The following is a 12054-nucleotide window of genomic DNA, read 5'->3' as shown; positions in this document are numbered from 1 at the left end:
AAGCGAAACGTTTACAAACTTTATGAAACAATATAAACGTTTCACCTCTTTAGCTATTTAAGCGAAACATTTACAAACTTTACGAAACAAATTTAAACGTTTCCCCATTTCAGCGATTTAAGCCAAACTTATACAAATGTTACAAAACAAATCCGAACGTTTCAACTTTTTAGCGATTGAAGCCAAACGTTTACAAACGTTACAAAACAAATCCAAACATTTTGCCTTTTTAGCGTTAAATCCAAACGTTTACAAACGTTACGAAACAAATCCAAGTGTTTCACCTTTTTAGCAATTTAAGTTAAACGTTTACAAACATTACAAAACAAATCCAAATGTTTCACGTTTTTAGCAATTTCAGCCAAACGTTTACAAACGTTACGAAACAAATCCAGACATTTCCGCTTTTTAGCGATTTAAGCCAAACGTTTACAAACGTTACAAAACAAATCCAAATGTTTTATCATTTTAGCAATTTAAGCCAAACGTTTAAAAACATTACGAAACAAATCCAAACGTTTCACCTTTTTAGAAATTTAAGCCAAAAGTTTACAAAACCAAACGTTTTACATTTTTAGCGATTTAAGCCAAACGTTTACAAACGTTACGAAACAAATCCAAACGTTTCACCTTTTTAGAAATTTAAGCCAAATGTTTACAAAAGCAAACATTTTATATTTTTAGCGATTTAAGCCAAACGTTTACAAACGTTGCGAAACAAAACCAAACGTTTCACCTTTTTAGCGATTTAAGCCAAACGTTTAAAATGTTACGAAACCAATACAAACGTTTAAAACGTTACGAAACAAATTTACGAAATAAATCCAAACGTTTCACATTTTTAGCGATTTAAGCCAAACGCCTACAAATGTTTCGAAACAAATCCAAATGTTTAACCTTTATAGAGATTTTAGTCAAACGTTTACAAACGTTACGAAACAAATCCAAACGTTTCACCTTTTTAGAGATTTAAGCCAAACGTTTACAAGCGTTACAAAACGAATCCAAACGTTTCCCCTTTTTAGCGATTTAAGCCAAACATTTATAAACGTTACAAAAAAAACAAAACATTTTAAACGTTACGAAACAAAAAAAGTGTTTCACCTTTTTAGCCATATAAGCCAAACGTTTATAAATGTTACGAAACAAAACCAAACGTTTAAAGCGTTTACAACCATTACGAAACAAAACCAAATGTTTCACATTTTTAGCGATTTAAGTCAAACGTTTACAAACGTTGCGAAACAAATCAAAACGTTTCTCCTTTTTAGCAATTTAAGCCAAACGTTTACAAACGTTGTCCAAACCTTTCACATTTTTAGCGATTTAAGCCAAACGTTTACAAACGTTACAAAATAAATCCAAACGTTTAAAACAATACGAAACCAATCCAAACGTTTCACCTTTTTAGCGATTTACACAAAACGTTTAAAAAAGTTACGAAACAAATCCAAACGTTTCACCATTTTTGCAATTTAAGCCAAACGTTTAAAACGTTACGAAACAAATCCAAGCGTTTCATCCTTTTAGCAAATTAAGCTAAACGTTTAGAAACGCAACGAAAAAAATCCAAACGTTTCCCCATTTTAGCAATTTCAGCCAAACGCTTACAAACGTTACGAAACAAATCCAAACGTTTCACTCTTTTAGCGATTTAAGCCAAACGTTTAGAAGCGCAACGAAATAAAGCCAAACGTTTCCCCATTTTTGCAATTTAAGCCAGACGTTACGAAACAAATCCAAGTGTTTCACCTTTTCAGCGATTCAAGCCAAAAATTAACAAACGTTACGAAACAAAACCAAACGTTTAAAATGTTACGAAACAAATCCAAACGTTTCCCTTCTTTAGCGATTTAAGCCAAACGTTTACAAACATTATGAAACAAACCCAAACGTTTATAAACGTTATAAAAAAAATTCTAAGCGTTTCACCTTTTTAGCAATTTAAGCCAAACGTTTACAAACGTTATGAAACAAATCCAAACGTTTCCCTATTTTAGCGATTTAAGCCAAACGTTTAAAACGCTACGAAACAAATCAAAAAATTTCCCCTTTTTAGCAATTTAAGCCAAACGTTTACAAACGTTACGAAACAAATCCAAACGTTTCCCCTTTTTAGCAATTTAAGCTAAAAGTTTACAAACGTTACGAAACAAATCCAAGCGTTTCACCTTTTTAGCGATTTAATCCAAACGTTTACAAACGTTGCTAAACTAATGCAAGCATTTCACCTTTTTAACAATTTAAGCCAAACGTTTACAAACATTACGAAACAAATCCGAATGTTTCACCTTTTTAGCGATGGAAGCCAAACGTTTACAAACGTTACGATTCAAATCCAAACGTTACGAAACAAATCCAAGCATTTTACCTTTTAAGCAATATAAGCCAAACGTTTACAAACGTTACGAAACAAAACCAAACGTTTCGCCTTTTTAGCAATTTAAGCCAAATATTTACAAACATTACAAGCAAATCCAAACGTTTAGCCTTTTTAGCAATTTAAGACAAACGTTTACAACCGTTACGAAACAAATCCCAACGTTTCACCTTTTTAGCGATTTAAGCATAACGTTTACAAGTTATTAGTGATTGAAGCCAAACGTTTACAAATGATACGAAACAAATCCAAACGTTTACAAACATTACGAAACAAATCCAAATGTTTCCCCATTTTAACGATTTAAGCCAAATGTTTAAAACGTTTCGAAATAAATCCAAACGTTTCACCTTTTTAGCGATTGAAGCCAAATGTTTTCAAACGTTATGAAACAAATCGCAACGTTTCATCTTTTTAGCAATTTAAGCCAAACGTTTATAAACTTTACGAAACAAATTCAAACGTTTCACCATTTAAGCGATTTAAGCCAAACGTTTACAAACGTTATGAAACAAAAACAAACGTTTAAAACATTATGAAACAAATACAAATGTTTCACATTTTTAGCGATTAAAGCCAAACGTTTACAAATGTTATGAAACAAAACCAAACGTTTACAAACGTTACGAAACAAATCCAAACATTTCACCTTTTTAGCAATTTAAGCCAAACGTTTACAAACGTTACTAAACAAATCCAAACGTTTCCCCTTTTTAGCAATTTAAGCCAAAATTTTATAAACCTTACGAAACAAATCCAAGCGTTTCACCTTTTTAGCGATTTAATTCAAAAGTTTACAAACGTTGCTAAACAAATCCAAGTGTTTCACCTTTTTAGCAATTTAAGCCAAACGTTTACAAACGTTACGAAACAAATCCGAATGTTTCACCTTTTTAGCGATGGATGCAAAACGTTTACAAATGTTACGATTCAAAGCCAAACGATACAAAACAAATCCCAGCATTTCACTTTTTTAACGATTTAAGCCAAACGTTTACAAATGCTACGAAACAAATCCAAGCGTTTCACGTTTTTAGCAATTTAAGCGGAACGTTTACAAACGTTGCAAAACAAATCCAAACGTTTCACCTGTTTAGCGATTTAAGCCAAGAGTTTACAAACTTTACGAAACGAATCCAAACGTTTCACCTTTTTAGCGATTTAAGCCAAACGTTTACAAACGTAACAAAACGATTCCAAATGTTTTATCATTTTAGCAATTTAAGCCAAACGTTTAAAAACATTACGAAACAAATCCAAACGTTTCACCTTTTTAGAAATTTAAGCCAAAAGTTTACAAAACCAAACGTTTTACATTTTTAGCGATTTAAGCCAAACGTTTACAAACGTTACGAAACAAATCCAAACGTTTCACCTTTTTAGAAATTTAAGCCAAATGTTTACAAAAGCAAACATTTTATATTTTTAGCGATTTAAGCCAAACGTTTACAAACGTTGCGAAACAAAACCAAACGTTTCACCTTTTTAGCGATTTAAGCCAAACGTTTAAAATGTTACGAAACCAATACAAACGTTTAAAACGTTACGAAACAAATTTACGAAATAAATCCAAACGTTTCACATTTTTAGCGATTTAAGCCAAACGCCTACAAATGTTTCGAAACAAATCCAAATGTTTAACCTTTATAGAGATTTTAGTCAAACGTTTACAAACGTTACGAAACAAATCCAAACGTTTCACCTTTTTAGAGATTTAAGCCAAACGTTTACAAGCGTTACAAAACGAATCCAAACGTTTCCCCTTTTTAGCGATTTAAGCCAAACATTTATAAACGTTACAAAAAAAACAAAACATTTTAAACGTTACGAAACAAAAAAAGTGTTTCACCTTTTTAGCCATATAAGCCAAACGTTTATAAATGTTACGAAACAAAACCAAACGTTTAAAGCGTTTACAACCATTACGAAACAAAACCAAATGTTTCACATTTTTAGCGATTTAAGTCAAACGTTTACAAACGTTGCGAAACAAATCAAAACGTTTCTCCTTTTTAGCAATTTAAGCCAAACGTTTACAAACGTTGTCCAAACCTTTCACATTTTTAGCGATTTAAGCCAAACGTTTACAAACGTTACAAAATAAATCCAAACGTTTAAAACAATACGAAACCAATCCAAACGTTTCACCTTTTTAGCGATTTACACAAAACGTTTAAAAAAGTTACGAAACAAATCCAAACGTTTCACCATTTTTGCAATTTAAGCCAAACGTTTAAAACGTTACGAAACAAATCCAAGCGTTTCATCCTTTTAGCAAATTAAGCTAAACGTTTAGAAACGCAACGAAAAAAATCCAAACGTTTCCCCATTTTAGCAATTTCAGCCAAACGCTTACAAACGTTACGAAACAAATCCAAACGTTTCACTCTTTTAGCGATTTAAGCCAAACGTTTAGAAGCGCAACGAAATAAAGCCAAACGTTTCCCCATTTTTGCAATTTAAGCCAGACGTTACGAAACAAATCCAAGTGTTTCACCTTTTCAGCGATTCAAGCCAAAAATTAACAAACGTTACGAAACAAAACCAAACGTTTAAAATGTTACGAAACAAATCCAAACGTTTCCCTTCTTTAGCGATTTAAGCCAAACGTTTACAAACATTATGAAACAAACCCAAACGTTTATAAACGTTATAAAAAAAATTCTAAGCGTTTCACCTTTTTAGCAATTTAAGCCAAACGTTTACAAACGTTATGAAACAAATCCAAACGTTTCCCTATTTTAGCGATTTAAGCCAAACGTTTAAAACGCTACGAAACAAATCAAAAAATTTCCCCTTTTTAGCAATTTAAGCCAAACGTTTACAAACGTTACGAAACAAATCCAAACGTTTCCCCTTTTTAGCAATTTAAGCTAAAAGTTTACAAACGTTACGAAACAAATCCAAGCGTTTCACCTTTTTAGCGATTTAATCCAAACGTTTACAAACGTTGCTAAACTAATGCAAGCATTTCACCTTTTTAACAATTTAAGCCAAACGTTTACAAACATTACGAAACAAATCCGAATGTTTCACCTTTTTAGCGATGGAAGCCAAACGTTTACAAACGTTACGATTCAAATCCAAACGTTACGAAACAAATCCAAGCATTTTACCTTTTAAGCAATATAAGCCAAACGTTTACAAACGTTACGAAACAAAACCAAACGTTTCGCCTTTTTAGCAATTTAAGCCAAATATTTACAAACATTACAAGCAAATCCAAACGTTTAGCCTTTTTAGCAATTTAAGACAAACGTTTACAACCGTTACGAAACAAATCCCAACGTTTCACCTTTTTAGCGATTTAAGCATAACGTTTACAAGTTATTAGTGATTGAAGCCAAACGTTTACAAATGATACGAAACAAATCCAAACGTTTACAAACATTACGAAACAAATCCAAATGTTTCCCCATTTTAACGATTTAAGCCAAATGTTTAAAACGTTTCGAAATAAATCCAAACGTTTCACCTTTTTAGCGATTGAAGCCAAATGTTTTCAAACGTTATGAAACAAATCGCAACGTTTCATCTTTTTAGCAATTTAAGCCAAACGTTTATAAACTTTACGAAACAAATTCAAACGTTTCACCATTTAAGCGATTTAAGCCAAACGTTTACAAACGTTATGAAACAAAAACAAACGTTTAAAACATTATGAAACAAATACAAATGTTTCACATTTTTAGCGATTAAAGCCAAACGTTTACAAATGTTATGAAACAAAACCAAACGTTTACAAACGTTACGAAACAAATCCAAACATTTCACCTTTTTAGCAATTTAAGCCAAACGTTTACAAACGTTACTAAACAAATCCAAACGTTTCCCCTTTTTAGCAATTTAAGCCAAAATTTTATAAACCTTACGAAACAAATCCAAGCGTTTCACCTTTTTAGCGATTTAATTCAAAAGTTTACAAACGTTGCTAAACAAATCCAAGTGTTTCACCTTTTTAGCAATTTAAGCCAAACGTTTACAAACGTTACGAAACAAATCCGAATGTTTCACCTTTTTAGCGATGGATGCAAAACGTTTACAAATGTTACGATTCAAAGCCAAACGATACAAAACAAATCCCAGCATTTCACTTTTTTAACGATTTAAGCCAAACGTTTACAAATGCTACGAAACAAATCCAAGCGTTTCACGTTTTTAGCAATTTAAGCGGAACGTTTACAAACGTTGCAAAACAAATCCAAACGTTTCACCTGTTTAGCGATTTAAGCCAAGAGTTTACAAACTTTACGAAACGAATCCAAACGTTTCACCTTTTTAGCGATTTAAGCCAAACGTTTACAAACGTAACAAAACGATTCCAAATGTTTTATCATTTTAGCAATTTAAGCCAAACGTTTAAAAACATTACGAAACAAATCCAAACGTTTCACCTTTTTAGAAATTTAAGCCAAAAGTTTACAAAACCAAACGTTTTACATTTTTAGCGATTTAAGCCAAACGTTTACAAACGTTACGAAACAAATCCAAACGTTTCACCTTTTTAGAAATTTAAGCCAAATGTTTACAAAAGCAAACATTTTATATTTTTAGCGATTTAAGCCAAACGTTTACAAACGTTGCGAAACAAAACCAAACGTTTCACCTTTTTAGCGATTTAAGCCAAACGTTTAAAATGTTACGAAACCAATACAAACGTTTAAAACGTTACGAAACAAATTTACGAAATAAATCCAAACGTTTCACATTTTTAGCGATTTAAGCCAAACGCCTACAAATGTTTCGAAACAAATCCAAATGTTTAACCTTTATAGAGATTTTAGTCAAACGTTTACAAACGTTACGAAACAAATCCAAACGTTTCACCTTTTTAGAGATTTAAGCCAAACGTTTACAAGCGTTACAAAACGAATCCAAACGTTTCCCCTTTTTAGCGATTTAAGCCAAACATTTATAAACGTTACAAAAAAAACAAAACATTTTAAACGTTACGAAACAAAAAAAGTGTTTCACCTTTTTAGCCATATAAGCCAAACGTTTATAAATGTTACGAAACAAAACCAAACGTTTAAAGCGTTTACAACCATTACGAAACAAAACCAAATGTTTCACATTTTTAGCGATTTAAGTCAAACGTTTACAAACGTTGCGAAACAAATCAAAACGTTTCTCCTTTTTAGCAATTTAAGCCAAACGTTTACAAACGTTGTCCAAACCTTTCACATTTTTAGCGATTTAAGCCAAACGTTTACAAACGTTACAAAATAAATCCAAACGTTTAAAACAATACGAAACCAATCCAAACGTTTCACCTTTTTAGCGATTTACACAAAACGTTTAAAAAAGTTACGAAACAAATCCAAACGTTTCACCATTTTTGCAATTTAAGCCAAATGTTTAAAACGTTACGAAACAAATCCAAGCGTTTCATCCTTTTAGCAAATTAAGCTAAACGTTTAGAAACGCAACGAAAAAAATCCAAACGTTTCCCCATTTTAGCAATTTCAGCCAAACGCTTACAAACGTTACGAAACAAATCCAAACGTTTCACTCTTTTAGCGATTTAAGCCAAACGTTTAGAAGCGCAACGAAATAAAGCCAAACGTTTCCCCATTTTTGCAATTTAAGCCAGACGTTACGAAACAAATCCAAGTGTTTCACCTTTTCAGCGATTCAAGCCAAAAATTAACAAACGTTACGAAACAAAACCAAACGTTTAAAATGTTACGAAACAAATCCAAACGTTTCCCTTCTTTAGCGATTTAAGCCAAACGTTTACAAACATTATGAAACAAACCCAAACGTTTATAAACGTTATAAAAAAAATTCTAAGCGTTTCACCTTTTTAGCAATTTAAGCCAAACGTTTACAAACGTTATGAAACAAATCCAAACGTTTCCCTATTTTAGCGATTTAAGCCAAACGTTTAAAACGCTACGAAACAAATCAAAAAATTTCCCCTTTTTAGCAATTTAAGCCAAACGTTTACAAACGTTACGAAACAAATCCAAACGTTTCCCCTTTTTAGCAATTTAAGCTAAAAGTTTACAAACGTTACGAAACAAATCCAAGCGTTTCACCTTTTTAGCGATTTAATCCAAACGTTTACAAACGTTGCTAAACTAATGCAAGCATTTCACCTTTTTAACAATTTAAGCCAAACGTTTACAAACATTACGAAACAAATCCGAATGTTTCACCTTTTTAGCGATGGAAGCCAAACGTTTACAAACGTTACGATTCAAATCCAAACGTTACGAAACAAATCCAAGCATTTTACCTTTTAAGCAATATAAGCCAAACGTTTACAAACGTTACGAAACAAAACCAAACGTTTCGCCTTTTTAGCAATTTAAGCCAAATATTTACAAACATTACAAGCAAATCCAAACGTTTAGCCTTTTTAGCAATTTAAGACAAACGTTTACAACCGTTACGAAACAAATCCCAACGTTTCACCTTTTTAGCGATTTAAGCATAACGTTTACAAGTTATTAGTGATTGAAGCCAAACGTTTACAAATGATACGAAACAAATCCAAACGTTTACAAACATTACGAAACAAATCCAAATGTTTCCCCATTTTAACGATTTAAGCCAAATGTTTAAAACGTTTCGAAATAAATCCAAACGTTTCACCTTTTTAGCGATTGAAGCCAAATGTTTACAAACGTTATGAAACAAATCGCAACGTTTCATCTTTTTAGCAATTTAAGCCAAACGTTTATAAACTTTACGAAACAAATTCAAACGTTTCACCATTTAAGCGATTTAAGCCAAACGTTTACAAACGTTATGAAACAAAAACAAACGTTTAAAACATTATGAAACAAATACAAATGTTTCACATTTTTAGCGATTAAAGCCAAACGTTTACAAATGTTATGAAACAAAACCAAACGTTTACAAACGTTACGAAACAAATCCAAACATTTCACCTTTTTAGCAATTTAAGCCAAACGTTTACAAACGTTACTAAACAAATCCAAACGTTTCCCCTTTTTAGCAATTTAAGCCAAAATTTTATAAACCTTACGAAACAAATCCAAGCGTTTCACCTTTTTAGCGATTTAATTCAAAAGTTTACAAACGTTGCTAAACAAATCCAAGTGTTTCACCTTTTTAGCAATTTAAGCCAAACGTTTACAAACGTTACGAAACAAATCCGAATGTTTCACCTTTTTAGCGATGGATGCAAAACGTTTACAAATGTTACGATTCAAAGCCAAACGATACAAAACAAATCCCAGCATTTCACTTTTTTAACGATTTAAGCCAAACGTTTACAAATGCTACGAAACAAATCCAAGCGTTTCACGTTTTTAGCAATTTAAGCGGAACGTTTACAAACGTTGCAAAACAAATCCAAACGTTTCACCTGTTTAGCGATTTAAGCCAAGAGTTTACAAACTTTACGAAACGAATCCAAACGTTTCACCTTTTTAGCGATTTAAGCCAAACGTTTACAAACGTAACAAAACGATTCCAAACGTTTCCCCTTTTTAACAATTTATGCCAAACATTTACAAATTTTTAGTCATTGAAGACAAACGTTTATAAAAGTAGCGAAATAAATCAAAACATTTAACCTTTTTAGCGATTTAAGCCAAACATTCACAAACGTTACGAACCAAATGTTTCACCTTTTTAGCGATTTATTCGGAATGTTTACGAACGGTATGAAACAAATCCAAACATTTCACATTTTTAGCGATTTAAGCCAAACGTTTACAAATTCTACGAAACAAATCCAAGCGTTTCACGTTTTTAGCGATTTAAGCATAACATTTACAAGTTTTTAGTGATTGAAGCCAAATGTTTACAAATGATACGAAATAAATCCAAACGTTTCCCTTTTTAGCGATTTAAGCCAAACATTAACAAACGTTATGAAACAAATCCAAACGTTTCACCTTTTTAAGGATTTAAGCCAAATGTTTACAAACGTTATGAAACAATATAAACGTTTCACCTCTTTAGCTATTTAAGCGAAACGTTTACAAACTTTATAAAAAAAATTTAAACGTTTCCCCATTTTAGCGATTTAAGCCAAACGTATACAAATGTTACAAAAAAAATCCGAACGTTTCACCTTTTTAGCGATTGAAGCCAAATGTTTACAAACGTTTGAAACAAATCCAAACGTTTCGCCTTTTTAGCGTTAAATCCAAACGTTACGAAACAAATCCAAGCGTTTCACCTTTTTAGCAATTTAAGTTAAACGTTTACAAACATTACGAAACAAATCCAAACGTTTCACGTTTTTAGCAATTTCAGCCAAACGTTTACAAACGTTACGAAACAAATCCAAATGTTTCCTCATTTTAACGATTTAAGCCAAATGTTTAAAACGTTTCGAAATAAATCCAAACGTTTAACCTTTTTAGCGATTGAAGCCAAACGTTTACAAACGTTATGAAACAAATCTAAATGTTTCATCTTTTTAGCAATTTAAGCCAAACGTTTATAAACTTTACGAAACAAATTCAAAAGTTTCACCATTTGAGCGATTTAAGCCAAACGTTTACAAACGTTATGAAACAAAAACAAACGTTTAAAACATTATGAAACAAATACAAATGTTTCACATTTTTAGCGATTAAAGCCAAACATTTACAAACGTTATGAAACAAAACCAAACGTTTACAAACGTTATGAAACAAATCCAAACATTTCACCTTTTTAGCAATTTAAGCCAAACGTTTACAAACGTTACTAAACAAATCCAAACGTTTCCCCTTTTTAGCAATTTAAGCCAAAATTTTACAAACCTTACGAAACAAATCCAAGCGTTTCACCTTTTTAGCGATTTAATTCAAAAGTTTACAAACGTTGCTAAAGAAATCCAAGTGTTTCACCTTTTTAGCAATTTAAGCCAAACGTTTACAAACGTTACGAAACAAATCCGAATGTTTCACCTTTTTAGCGATGGATGCAAAACGTTTACAAATATTACGATTCAAAGCCAAACGTTACAAATCCAAGCATTTCACCTTTTTAGCGATTTAAGCCAAACGTTTACAAATGCTCCGAAACAAATCCAAGCGTTTCACGTTTTTAGCAATTTAAGCGGAACGTTTACAAACGTTGCAAAACAAATCCAAACGTTTCACCTGTTTAGCGATTTAAGCCAAGCGTTTACAAACTTTACGAAACGAATCCACACGTTTCACCTTTTTAGCGATTTTAGCCAAACGTTTACAAACGTAACAAAACGATTCCAAACGTTTCACCTTTTTATCAATTTATGCCAAACGTTTACAAATTTTTAGTCATTGAAGACAAACGTTTATAAATGTAGCGAAATAAATCAAAACATTTCACCTTTTTATCGATTTAAGCCAAACATTCACAAACGTTACGAACCAAATGTTTCACCTTTTTAGCGATTTATGCGGAATGTTTATAAACGGTATGAAACAAATCCAAACATTTCACATTTTTAGAGATTTAAGCCAAACATTTACAAATGCTACGAAACAAATCCGAGCGTTTCACGTTTTTAGCAGTTTATGCCGAAAGCTTACAAACGTTATGAAAAAAATCCAAATGTTTCGCATTTTTAGCAATTTAAGCCAAACGTTTACAAACGCTACTAAATAAATCAAAACATTTCATCTTTTTAGCGATTTAAGCCAAACATTTACAAACGTTACGAAACAAAACCAAAAGTTTCACCTTTTTAGCAAATTATGCCGAAAGTTTACAAACGG

The sequence above is a fragment of the Mercurialis annua genome, linkage group LG6 (genome assembly GCF_937616625.2).
Source record: "Mercurialis annua linkage group LG6, ddMerAnnu1.2, whole genome shotgun sequence".
Classification (NCBI taxonomy): domain Eukaryota; kingdom Viridiplantae; phylum Streptophyta; class Magnoliopsida; order Malpighiales; family Euphorbiaceae; genus Mercurialis; species Mercurialis annua.
Note: the sequence above shows the minus strand (reverse complement) of the source record.